This window comes from Columba livia, chromosome 13 (genome assembly GCF_036013475.1).
Source record: "Columba livia isolate bColLiv1 breed racing homer chromosome 13, bColLiv1.pat.W.v2, whole genome shotgun sequence".
NCBI lineage: Eukaryota > Metazoa > Chordata > Aves > Columbiformes > Columbidae > Columba > Columba livia.
In genome coordinates, this window is record NC_088614.1 from 4760545 (window position 1) to 4774191 (window position 13647).

At 40.8% G+C, this 13647-nt stretch overlaps 1 long non-coding RNA gene across 1 annotated transcript in view; it reads right to left on the reverse strand.

The window, feature by feature from the left end:
- LOC110360360 (uncharacterized) overlaps positions 1-3652 on the reverse strand; it is a 166820-nt gene extending 163168 nt beyond the window's left edge. The window contains exon 1 of the long non-coding RNA XR_010465798.1: positions 3464-3652. This is a non-coding gene — a long non-coding RNA (uncharacterized LOC110360360). The remainder of the gene's footprint in view (positions 1-3463) is intronic.
- Positions 3653-13647: the final 9995 nt, after the last annotated feature.

The window sequence follows — 13647 nt, forward strand, 5'->3', positions numbered from 1 at the left end:
AAACACAAACAAACCCCCCCCACACAAAAACATTTATTTCAGGAGATATTCCAGGTAGGAGAATGCAGTAGAATTACAAAGAGTATGCTAACAGATTCACTTTTAAAGCATTTGAAGATCCCCAGATGAAAAATACTTACTATTTTATAACAAGTCATAGTAAGAACCAGTGGTTACAGACCCTCATTAAATGCACATGAAGCTTTTGTTAAAAAAAAAAACAAAGATTTCCTAGCCTGTTGTTCCCCCATAATCTCTATTTTCACATGCCAACTGATGTGAAAGTTATTAACTGCCCTGTTTTCATTAGGATTTTGCTCTGTGTGTTTCAGCAGGTGAGCTAACAAGAGTAATATCTATTTCTCACAAAAACCAAAGGTGATTACATTAACTTTATTCTTATCTGTCTACACTTCAGCAACAGTTCTACTCACAGATGTCTGTGATTTATCATGTTGCATCAGGAAACCCAGCTACCACGGATCAGCAAATATAATTAAAATATTTCCCTACTGTTACCTCTCCCGCAGAATCCCGTTCAAAGGGAAACTCTATTGAGCACACTGCAGGATGGTGCCACAGAACACATCCTTCCCACATTCAATACTTTGTGAAAACACAACATTTGAACTCGCCCACTGGAACTTCTGCAGGTTCCTGGCACACAGGGGGTACCGTGGGTGTACAGAGTCCACGAGAGAGCTCGGTGTGACCGCGCTCCTGCTGCCCAGCTCGGCTGTTTGGGGGCATTCGGCCACTAGATGGTGCAATTAAATAAAAATAAGGGCTTGAAACGCCACTGCTTAATGTTCAGTACCCTGGAAAAGTCTGTTCCAAGTATTCTTAGTCATCATTTCAGCTGATAAACATCATCAATATTACATAATCGTGCGTTTCTGTACTCTTATTACTGAGTTATTTTGAAAACTCTGTCATCAAAATAAATTCAATTCTAATATTCCTTCTACGTAACTGTTACAAAGGCTTCTTTTTTTGAGGACCCCACATAGTAAATACCTCAGGCCTAAGTTTTCAGTATGACAAGGCAGCTCTCCAAACAGAAAGCACAGAGCAGTTGCGCACACAAGCAGCCTGTGCGGGAAGGGCAGCCCCAACCAGGACCCGGCACACAGGAAAATCTTCATAACTGTTCATGGCACATCGTGCACATGGGTCACTCAGAGCTGCTGTATCTGCCTCCCTTAGCATAGGCAAACTAGAAAACATCCACCCCTCACAATAATGTACATGGAAGTATCCCAGTAAGCATTTCATTGTGCTGACAACTATTACAAGAAGAAAACAGGCCCTTTGGCATCCCTTTCATGGAAAGCAGGAGTGCATTTTATTTTACTATACTCCGATGCTGCTAAATATGTTTTTCCTCTCTATGCATGCATCAGCTGGAAGCACAGAACTCACATGAGTAACCAGCTTAAAGCTGAGAACAAGTTACCTGAACAGTAGTAGAAGTCGAAAGGGGATAAACCTGGAGTTCAACTGTGGCACCACTGTCCACAGTGAACAATATATCCCTCCCACCCCACTGGTGTCATTTTTCAGCAAAAGCAGCCTCATTGAGCAGTTCCAAAACCCTGCTTCTCTCAAACCCACACGGGTAGGGCCGTTGGCTCCCTGACACCTCGGAGCTGGCTCTGCAGCAAACCTGTGTGCAGGCTTTGGGCTCCGCAGCAGCACCGGGTGGGCTCGGCAGGCGCTTGGGAGCAGCTCCACGCACAGGGCAGTGCTGTATCGCTTCACTGTCCCTGACAGGAAATTTCATATGCAAATCAAAGTAGTATCTTTCTAACATGTAGAATTTAACAGCTATTGCTTTTACTTGCAAACATCTCCCTCGATAACAATCAGAAGGTGGCTGTGGGACACCTTTGCACCTCTAGTTTCCCTTATGATTAGATCTAGTTGCACGGATTTCTTTAGCTGCTTCTTTTCAGGTTATTTCCCTGTATCTGCAGACTTCACCAGAAGCATACCTGTAAGTATTAGCCCATCCTGACATGCAATCCTTACTCGTGCCGTCTGTGCTGCCAGAGTAATAATTCCTATACCAGCGCAATAATGACCTTAGTCATTCTCAAAAGGTGACCTAGCTTTGAGGCTTGCTTTCCTTCTCGTTGATTTTATTTCAGATGCCTCATCCAAAATCCCTGTTGCCACTAGAGGGCACTTCAAACCAAGCTGTCATTTCCTATTAGCACAACTCATAAACATGGAGGATTATACCTGGCCTAGAAAAAGTTCCTCTGGCTCCTAGCAAACGTGCGCAGCATATCCAATATAGCTTCTCTATGCTAGACAAACATGAGTTTAAAATAAAATTTTCCTATATTTGGAGAGCCAAGCTGGGTCCAGACCATGTCTTGCCAGTCTAAACCAAGGCTGTAGGTTGTATAAAATGGCTTGTTGTGTTTAAAATAATTTGCACAAACCCAAGAATTAAACCTTTTCACTCACTGTTGCTTAACAGAGTCAACCTTGCTACAATAAGCTGCACTCCATTTGTTTGCTTTTAACTTCTGAATCAGAGAGATTAAAAAGTATGAATCGGGACAGAAAACATCTTGAAAATAGATCCTGCTGAAAGGAAAGCCTCAAACCAATCAAATGCTATATGAAGCAAGACTAATCTGTTCATGTTTTGACAACTGATGCCCTAATTCACCACAAGCTGCTCACCAAGAGCTGCCTTACCTCTTAACAGCTATAGCAGAACCAATTTTGTCCCATGTATTTGATGTCATATTTGCCAAGTTCTTTAAAAGCTGGGAGTACAAGTGCAAGAAAGGCCTGGGTGACATTTGACTCCTTTTCACTACATAAACAATCAGTTTGTTAATCAGACAGCAGGGCAGACAGATCCCCAGCTGGCCCTGCCGAAGCAGGAGACACCAGCTGCCCATGGTGCAGCAACATCAACAGCAGTCACCCAGGAGGCTGGAAACGTTATGTAGGGTGGCTCTTACTTCTTGAGAGCTTCGAGAATTTAAAAACAAAAAAAAAAGCAACTGATTTTCTCCCAAAACTGATTTGCTAAGAAGCAGAAAGTACCTTTAGAAGCTCAGGTACACGCTTCAGTAGAAAGAACAACTGTCAAATACACCAAAGTGAAATGCTGGCATGAACACGGCTGAAAAGCTGGAAGCTGGTATCACTGTTATCTCACGGGCTTTCTCTCTGTTTATTTCTTAGGGGACCCACCACATTATCTAATGTCTGTACATAGAACTGGGAAGGGTTCACTCATTCCTGCTTTTCAGTATTGCAAATTTAGACATGACACCTTTATAAACACCAAAAAAAACACCACAACACAAAAAACATGCCACAAAACCAGGAGGCAGGAAAGGAAACCACTGAAATTGCAGTGACAACTTTTCTAGAGGGAATTATGAGGCCCTTAGGTCCATCTAAGGCAAGTTATTTTCAGAGTGAAGTGTCTTACCTTAGTAGAACATGTTTCTCAACAGCGTGTCACTGATGTGCCGGTGCTGATCAAAATGTCAGTACATGAGAAAACTTGTACAAGACTTAAGAACATGTTCTGTGTTTCCACACGTAATCCAGAGAATCTTGTCCCCTAGAAGGGAAAACAACAAGCTGTTAGATTTTAAAAACATGCAAAAGGCATGTGGTCGTTTTATCTATAGAAATACTTTAGACATTCTGTAAGTCTGCTTTAAATAGGCATTAATGTTTACCAGATCAAATAGATTTCATTTTAAAGGCTCAATCAGCATAAAACACTTAAAATACCTATCATTCCAGATTACTAAAGTGTAAATAACTTCTGAAAAGCCACTCTGTGTTTTGCCATATGCTTTGTACTGTTCAGCCTCAATGAACTCCAAAATGAGACTGGTCATTTTCACTCACTGGCTTCCAATGCCAGCAAAACCAGACTGACCAAATGAATATTCAACCCTGCAGAAGAATGGCCAGTTGAAAATGAAAATCAATTCCAACTTTTCATGGCTTAGTTTATTTGGCCTGTCATTTGAGCGAAATCTGTTCATTTGTTTGCCAACACATACCTTGATTTGTCACTATGGCAATGTTTGTTTTCAATGAAGACCTAGCTTCCCCAGCTATACAACCACACCAGGGTCTGTTTTAGTTGTCATTTTCAAGGCAATTAAAATGTCAGTATTTGTGAAAATTTGAAAACATGCCTTGTGAATGATTAAAAGCTGGAAATAAGTTACAAGATATCAACCCCTACTGCTTTCAGAATCCCATGATTTTTTGAGGGCCAAGTCTCAGTTTGTGAATGCCCTGGGTTGACAACATTGACTCCACCACAATCCCTTCAGCGACTGAGTAATTGGTCCCAGATTCACCTACTGTGGATATATGGGATCTGCTCCCACTTTGCACCAGAGTACGTTCCTTAAGGCCATCTAAATGAATGTTCAGTATCAAATTTCCAGGATCTATGCTTCCTAACGCCACTTGGTTACACTTAGGAGTGGATTTATATTCAGAGTAGCTTCTACAAGACCTGCTGCCACCCACGTATCTTCCATTAAACTCAAACCCAGTTTGATTCTATGCTTTCTGACAGTACCACTTTAAGTGTTGCCTGATCACAAACAAGAAACAGTGAGCAACCCCAGGCAGGCAGATAGCAGTCTCCTTATCTGATAAGGCTTCACTACTATAGGCAGCTGCATTTTGCTGCAGAAAATCTAATTTCAATTCCAAAGTAATTAATTTGAACCAAAAGCAAAAATCAAAACATAGCGCTCAGTGGACGACATTAAATATTTTCAGTATAATATCAAATAAATAAAATTAAATTTTGTGTTAAAGTTTGCCAGTTTGCAACTCAAAGGCTGCCGAAAAGCGACAACAAAAATAAAACAGTTTACATTTGAGTTTTTTTGAAAAGGTCCTCATGGAAAAAAAAAAATTAAACATCTTCCCTAAAATTTCCCAACCACGACTTGGTTTCAGAACCTATATAAACTGTCCATCAGCTTCTCTTTTTGTTTCCCACTTGGCCAGAGCAGAGAGGGGAGAACGGCGCTGGGGATCTGGAGACCTGTCCGCTGGATCCCACTGCTGCTGCCTCTGCCCTGGAAGGGAGTATCAGCAGCTCTTCAGGAAAGAGCATGCAAAGTTCCTGCAGAAAGCAGCTCCAGAAGGAAAACCTGGGAGGCCATCACCCAGAAGGCATTTTGGGAGCTTTTCAGAAGTAACAGAGGGCCTTAGGGCAGAGGCAGCTCAGGTTGAGTCACCTGTCCTGTGGCCCTGAAGCGTCCTGTGTAGGGCTGCACACATGGAGCTCTGAGGCTCCCTTTACTGACAAAACACCCAGAATCAAAGTTTAGTATCTTGTTTGGTAGTTCTTGGGTTTTGCCTTTTTTTTTCCGCCCACCAGAGTAATTCTGGAATAAATATCTTAATAAGGCTGCACCATAGAATCACACAAATTGTTTCCTTGCATTTTTTTGCGCATCCCATCGGACAAGAGAGAGATCCTGTGATGCTTGATGGCAGATTGTCCCACTACTGCTGGTGAGAGAAGGGTTTCCCAGATAGCCAGAGAACTCACATTTCTTCTCCATGCGAATGAGATTCCATGACTGAGTGTTATTCATTAGAAAGGTCATCACAACAGAACCCAGATTTTACATTCCCACTTGAGGTGCTGGGCAAGAGCTCTTGCATCGGTGATGAACTTGAGGACTGGAAGTGAGCTAAGAGCGGCTGGAGTGGCTGCCTGCCAGTGCTAATATGTACACAAAGGGTGTTGCTCCAGCTTCATCACACACAACTTTTACCATATAAACTAAAACAACAGCACGGCACAGTCCTTCAGAGATTGGGCTAGCCTTGCAGAAATCTTTACAACAGTAAAAGATGCTTAGGGCCAACAAAAACATCGTTGCACACATTCAGGACTTCAGAACACATTAGTTTCTTGGCCAAAGGCCACAAGCCAATTGTTAAGCCTGGAGGAAATTGTAGTTTAAGACAAGACCCAAGCCAAGTTGTGCTCAGGTCTATCCAACTCTGTGAAATTGGAGTAGCAAATAACAAGGTTTGGGTCTAAACACTTCCACTGTCTTTATGAATACAGCATCTAATGGAAGTTTCTGGGGAGTGCCAGTTCCCTCCCTTACTCTCTTTACTTCTGCAGCGACATACCCATGGCATCCCCAGCTCTATCCTACAACCCAGAACAGTGCCATGACAGTTAACCACTGCATGTTTTTGAGAGGGTGATTGCAAAATGATGAAATTTTGGTTTTCTGCAATACAGAATAAAAGTATGTGCTTTTAAAGAGCTAGTAAATTGTATATAGACACTTATTTAAAATGTAAGATGTATTCACCACTCTTCAAGCTGCAACTTTGCTTCTGAGAGTGAGAAGAAAGCAAGACATTCAACCAGTCTGACACAGCTCACTGAACAGCTTTTTGCTTTGGGCTGTATGTACTTAAAGGCACAGGCTTGCCTAAATAAACATTCAGGTGAGTCTCATTCCCAGCAGATCTGCAGCACTAGATACACCTTTCCATATAACAGCAGATAGCTTCAGTGAAGCCTTATAAAGAAATTCTGAAATCAATTCAAGTAAACCCCTAAGATTATCACCAACTCATGCGCATTCTCTTCCTGCCAAGAATCGGTTCTACCACATTCAAGTTTCTCCTAAGTTCAGAGGAATATTGCATTAGACACCATATAAACAATTCGCCATGCAGACTTTGCTCCACGTGTAAAGATGTCCAGATGTCACCAGTCTGGTCACTGAGCTACCTAAGTGTACAACAAGCATTACTGCAATTCACCTCTAAGCACACTGCCTTGCACTTTCTATTATTAAAGTCTTATCCATTTCAAATATTTCAGTTCCTGTGGTTAATAAAGTGAAGTGGGTAATTTTCCTTTCTCACCCACAGTAAGAGTCACCACAGCTTTGCCTGAACAGTATACTTACTACATTCAATTCTTTCCATTTTTTTTTTTATGTTAGTACTTTAAAATAAATAAATTGGGTGGATACTTGAGGAACCTTAGCCATGTTTCTACCATACACACTGGGGGCTGTGATCTTCCTATCCAGTTAAACTTACTACTTCAAAGCAGGTTTTTGAAGCTATTTCCTATAATCTCAACAAAAATAAAGATGAGAAGTCTAAAATTCTGATCCAAATTTGAACCAGAACGTATTTACAGTTTAAAATTGTCTAGACAGCTACCATCTTTGATTTCTGTTCCTGGTTGTGGCTAACTCTCTGAGTACCAGGATTGTCCTCAGAAAATTACTATATTATGCTGGAAAACCAAAGATATTGGTGCATTTCAAAGAAGAATCCCAATGCTTGTTATCATACATCCCAATGTGATATTCACCTGTCATTAGAGAAAATAAAATATCCCAACAGATGAACAACTTGCAAAAGATGTATCCTTTAAACAAAATAAAAAAACCTAAACCACTGACTTTGAAAATACATTTGTGATCTCATTACAGTTATTTAAGCTGAACATATAAAGTATTAAGTCCTTAACTTTTGAAAGGAAATTGAGGAAGAATAAAAATTGATTTAGTGATAAAAATACTGGAAGTAATAAAGGTTTTATGGGATGCTTAACCTCCTGATAAACTGTGCTTTTAAACGATCCCTAGTTTCAGAGCAGTGATAGCACTGTTTGATAAGAGATTGCTTCGATACCATATTAATGAGTAAAATAATTTATTCACTGCCGAGTGAAGTCAGACTTTTGGTAGAGGAGTTAAGGCATCAGTCCCATACATGTTTTCCTGCATCCATCCAAAGCATGCAGTGATTCCTCTGACGTGACCCAACTATGCAAACTGATAAATCCAGGTGATTTTATTCCTTGAAAATGTAACTTAATAAAATCTCTACAGTTAAACCATCCCCAGTTAAATGGCTTTTTCACAACACTCCTATCTTATGCATTATGATGGAACATAGAAAGATGCTCTAGAATCTCTTGCAAGATTGATTCCGTCCTCTGTCTACTACAGGCTCTGCATCGTACTTCTTAACAACATCAGAGAGAAAAAGGTTAGAATTTCACGGGGGAAATTTTAAAAAAAAAAAAAAAAAGCCAGAAGAAATTGGGAGTTCAGTAGTACCAGGCCAGAAGAAATAGGGCATAGGACCAGTATTCTAGGGTTTCTTTTCTCCTTCAGATTTTTGGAATCAGTAGTTTAGATTCCCCAGGAGGCCCAAAGTGCTCCTTTTAAGTGTAAAAATAGCACTTCCAAAAGGGAATAGATCAGAAGCAAACTTTGGTCTTACAATTCAGTGGAGCAGAGTGTGTGAACTCTTAAGCTGGACCCCAAACTAGTTCTCCCATAATCCTGCTGTGGAACACACCTACTAACGTGTCCATATCCCAGCCTCCAGACAGGATGAACTTATGGTCAGAAAATCCCCCACAAGCCAACACAAACAGCATTGAGGCCAAACTTCCCCCCTGTTGCTTGATTGTTTTCATTTCTACCTATTTCAACATTTTCTGCACATGGATGTTATGTCGCTTCTTTCACCAGCTGCATTTAAGACCCAAATTCTAGTAGATTTCAACAGAGACTCTCAAAAGAAAATGCAATGTATCCCCAATGAAAGCAGCAGAAATAATCCTAAAAATATCCCTTAAAGACTCCCAAATATTTTCTTCTCTTCTGAAGGTCATAAAATAAAACTAGGGACAGTAGGGCCTTTATCCTTTTAAAACCTCTCTCTAGAGGCTGACCAGATCTGTCAGTTTGAGACTCTTTATTGATTTGAGGGTTTGTTAAATACTTTGAAACATCTTGTTAGTGAAAGCCCTAGAGGACAAGCAAAGAAGAAAACGGGCTAGTATATTAAAAAAAGTGAAACCCATGCAGTTAACCTTTGATCAAATGCTGAAAAAGCTCAGATTCATGATGTTGATTGAGGAATTACAGCACTTGACATGTGCACACATCAAATTTTATTCCCTAAGTTGAATGACTTTAATATTGAATTTTACAAATGTTGTGAAGACAAAGTTATGTCATGCTTTGATGTCTGTCTCTGTTAAAATGAATTCCCTGAATTCATTTAGATGAACTTGATTTCTTTAATCTATAAAAAGGGTGAAGTTCCACCCCACCTTTGTCTTTTAGCCCTGGCACATCACAGTTTTACACTATGTCATTTCAGCTGAAAATCCTCAGAATACCAAAAAAAACCCATCAAATCATCAAATCTCATTTACTGATTCAAGGATGCCCTGACCAATCACTCCTAAAGGCAGGATTCAATTAGGCAACATTTCACAAGATGACCAATTTAGGAAATACTTCAGAGAAGAGTTTTCTCCCCTTTTCTTTAGAATGCCTTTCCCATGTGGACACACACTTTAAAGAACTGGTGAGAAGCCACCTCCTTTTCCCTTTATTTCCATTCAGGAGAAAGCAGACCTGTCAAACTGTAATGAAGCCTTCAGCGTAGGTCAGGTAATTACGGATAAAGCCTGATAAAGAGGAAGAGAAGCTCGACACTGACATTCTCCCCATGTGTGGGAGCCCCTGGCAGAAATGTTTGCCAGGGCTACAAGTGTCAGCCACATGGAGCCAACTTGAAGGAGCATCTCCTGGGACACTTTTGCCCAAAGGCATAAGCACTGCAGTGCTCCCTGACTGTGCTCCGCTGAGCTTTAAATGTCACTCCCTCTCTGTCCCCTGCCTGCAGATGGGGGAACTCCAGAGCTACGTGTTGTCACAGACCCTCACAGCTAGTTCACAGCAACACTGACAACCTCTTTTTTTTTATCCTTAGGGTCAGCAGTGCACAATTCAAAGAATGAGGCATTCACACCACAAGTCCTGATACAGGTAAGAAGAAAAATCCCACTGACACCTTTGGGACAAGCAGAAGTGTAAGTACTCTCACCCCACACCGCAATGCCTGACTGCCTCCATACTCAAGATCAAAAGTCTTCCTGAAACTGCTGGTTTTCTAGTCAAGCTGCTTACAGTTACCGGTGAAGCCTGAAGAAAAGAGTGTGACAGCGTGAGCAGGCAGAAGGGTTTAACTGCCACATTTGGGGCTGGGACTGTGCCCACACAGCCGGGTTGCTGTCTCAGCGAGTCCAAATCTTACAGCCTTGGTGTATGGAAATGATCAAACACCACTTAAAATGCAACATCCAAACCAGGTCTTAGTCCAGACCCATGAACACTTCCATCGGCTGTGGCCAGCTGGCAACCTGAGAACCAGGAAAGCTGCTCATACCCCGAGTGAACCCAGCCCCAAAGCAACACTGCGTCAGTTACTGGGAGTTACAACTAATTGGGGCTACTAAAGCACTTGCAAAACCAGACTTCATTTTTCACACTCAGTCTTTCAGAATGTTTGTGAAATATCACCCTGGAGTTGACTGCAGATAACTGACCTTAGGAAGGGCACTTTGGAGCGTTTACGATGTGTTAGATAACACTGTGCAGACCTGCCCAGCTGCCGTTCCGCTGTGCCATGCTAGTGGGGAGCTCCAAGTCAAACAACAAAGCCCAGCACTATTTCTTCCTCTCATTCGGCACTTGCCTGCCTGCATTCGGTGTCAAGAGGCTTATGGAACAGAAACCAACCATCATGACATGAGCAAAGGAGAAACTGCTGCATTACAGCATTTGAAATATTATTTACTTGGCTTTTATTTTTTCCTTTCAAATATAAACCAAATACATAAAAAGGCTTTTTGCTTTTAAAGAGAAAATAAATACACAGAAAGGCTCTTTGAAGGTCTTGTGGAAATACCCAAACAGAAAACAACTTCGGATCATAAATATTTACTAAAACAACTCTGTAGCTATATAATGTCTTTCAGCCTGGGATTTCAAAGTACTGGTTCCTGTGGTGAGTGTCCTAGTCTGCAGTGTTTCTTCATGCTCAACAGCATCCCATTTTGCTGAGCTGCCCAGTTTATACCATAAAGTACCTTAAAATGCCCTCATATCTGCCTTAATAGTTTCCTGAAACAGAGGCACAGAAGCTGCATCAACTGCTTTAAGAAACAAGACAACACTTGGGCACAGAGCCCTTTGTCTCTATGCCACTTTCCTCTGTGCTGTAGTAAAATATTTAAAGATGGCCTGTCTTTAAAGTCAAGAATACATATAAAATAGTTCTGCAGATAAACTAAATCCCTCTATCCCATACTAATTTTACACCAGAAAAAGTCCCATCTGACTTCAATTGTCTGATGGGCTGACATAACAAAGTCCAGAAGCCCAAAGACAGGCCTAACTCACAGAGTTTGGATTTGACGTTAAACAGAGCCGAGGTTTAGGGTGTCCATTACAGGACCCTGAACTGTCACACACTGACCCAACTTCAGAGGAGAAAGAGTTGTAGTTGCACTGGCCAGTTATCAAAGGTATAGAGGTATTATACGACATCTCAATCCCTCTGTCCCCTTCACATGTGAACAGTCATGGCAAAGTGCCGTTTAATTTCCTTCACACTTCTTTTTTTTGTTTGGTTGCTGTTGATAATACAAAGTTCTAATACTTCCCCACTTTGCAGCAGTGCATTAAATTGCTTTGCAATTTTGGCGAGCATACAGCAATTTATTCAGTGAGACGTTTGTCGCACATTGCCCGCAAGCAGCTTCCTACCAGGACATTCCTTCCCAATGAAACACCGTCTTATGCCTCCCACCCAAAAAATCAAAACGCAACCAGGGTGGAAATGCCGTCCCCACGTACGTGCAGCTGGTATAGGGGCAGAAACCGCCCCGTGGGCTGTGGGACAGTCATCACCTGCACTGACCGGAGCCTGGAGGACATCTTCATGCTGTAAACTCAGAAGGGTTTAAATTTCTCATGAACTGTTAGGTTCAAATGAATTTATTGGCTGCACTTCCTCTGGTTATGTGCACGGGTATTCAATAACCTGGAGTTTAGTTTCAGTTGCAAAGAAATACCCAGACATTCTTAATGGATACGGCCATTTGACAAATTAACTTGTCTTCCCTTCCTCCCCCCTTTTTCATTTTTGAATATACAATCTTCCCTTTTTAAAAAAAAAAAAAAAGACCCATCACAGCCACTTAAACTCCTCTAACATGCAGCTCAGTAATACAACTGCACTATAATGCACAACAACATAGTAATTAATGTGCAAATCTAAATGGATTCACATGGAAAAAGCAAAAAATGGTAAAGGTACAATACAGATGATATAAAGTGCGCAGACTAGTATCTAAAATCTGGGAAAACAACTATTACTTGCTCAGCAACAGCAATAAAAGAAAATGCAAAAAAAATTCACAAGGGCCATGTCAAGTGCTTTGATGGACTAAGTGGGTTAACTTTCCCAAACTGTACTGGCATTCATCTATATCCCCAAAAGGCAGAAAATAAATTTTAAAATATATTCTAAATATAGAGAAGTATTATAGAAGAGTTGTGATTTATTTTCCTTGCTTTTTGTCTGAAGAATGATTTGCAGCATTATTTCTCATGTGATTTCAGTGGACTTTTGATTAATACTTTCAGAAAACTAATAGAGGGTAGGTTATAGTAGATTTATGTTTCTGAGCTTAACCATTGTGTTCAAGGAACTGCACAATAACCTGTTTTTGGTAGGCAAAAGGATGAATATATGCTAAGGAACCCAAGTTATTGTATTTTTAAACTGAAATCAAATGTCCACACAATTGAGTTGTAAATTAAACACAGCAAAAAAAATAATCCCCAGCAGTTAGTGAGTTTCAGATTAAGACATCTGTAATCTCTTTGTGCTGCAGTGCACCAGATTGGTTCAGGTATAAAATACAGGTGACCCACATAATCTCTATACAGTTTCAGGTACACTTCACCCTGAATGAGCTTGTAGCACGGGGAGGAAAAGCAAACAAACACCACACAAAATAACCCTGCCACACACAAAACAAACACCCCCCCCACACACCACCAATCAACCAAAATTGACTCCACAGCTACAAGACTAGATCTTTTATTGCTTAAAAAAAAAATATAAAAGAATTTTCTTCAGACTCAGAAAACTGTTAGCAACTGTCGACTTTCGGAACTTGGCAAACTCCAGTTCCCAAATTCTCTCCATCTCCAAAGTTTCATAAGTTCTGGATTCAGGCACAACCACTTTAGATAGTTGTATAAATGAATGAGCTGTGCATCACATTCTAGTCATCTCGATGCACACTGCACCCACTATCAAACCACGCAGAAAATACTCCTGAATTCATTCCCAGTTAAACTAAGCAATGTTCTACACCTGCATAGAAATCCACACCCCAAGTTTAGCAGAAACTAATACTAATACACTGCAAATTACAAACTTAATAGCAACACAATAATTTTCAAGACTATTTTGAAGACAACACCAGAACTACCCTCAAGACTTTCTGGTTTTCAAACTGACCTGACAGAAAATACTCATTTCAGCTCCACAACTGTAGATAGACAACTACTGACAGTGGTTTGAGTAAAGCTGGCTTCACAGATGACCAGGTCTTCCCTTACGTGTACAGTAAAACTGAAAATGCAGTCAGGAATTCTGTCCATTTTGCTTGCCTAGCAATGCCCGCTTCATTCTGAGTATTTAGTCCCTTATAGCCATGTAGAAATACAGGTTACGTTTGTGCTTCCC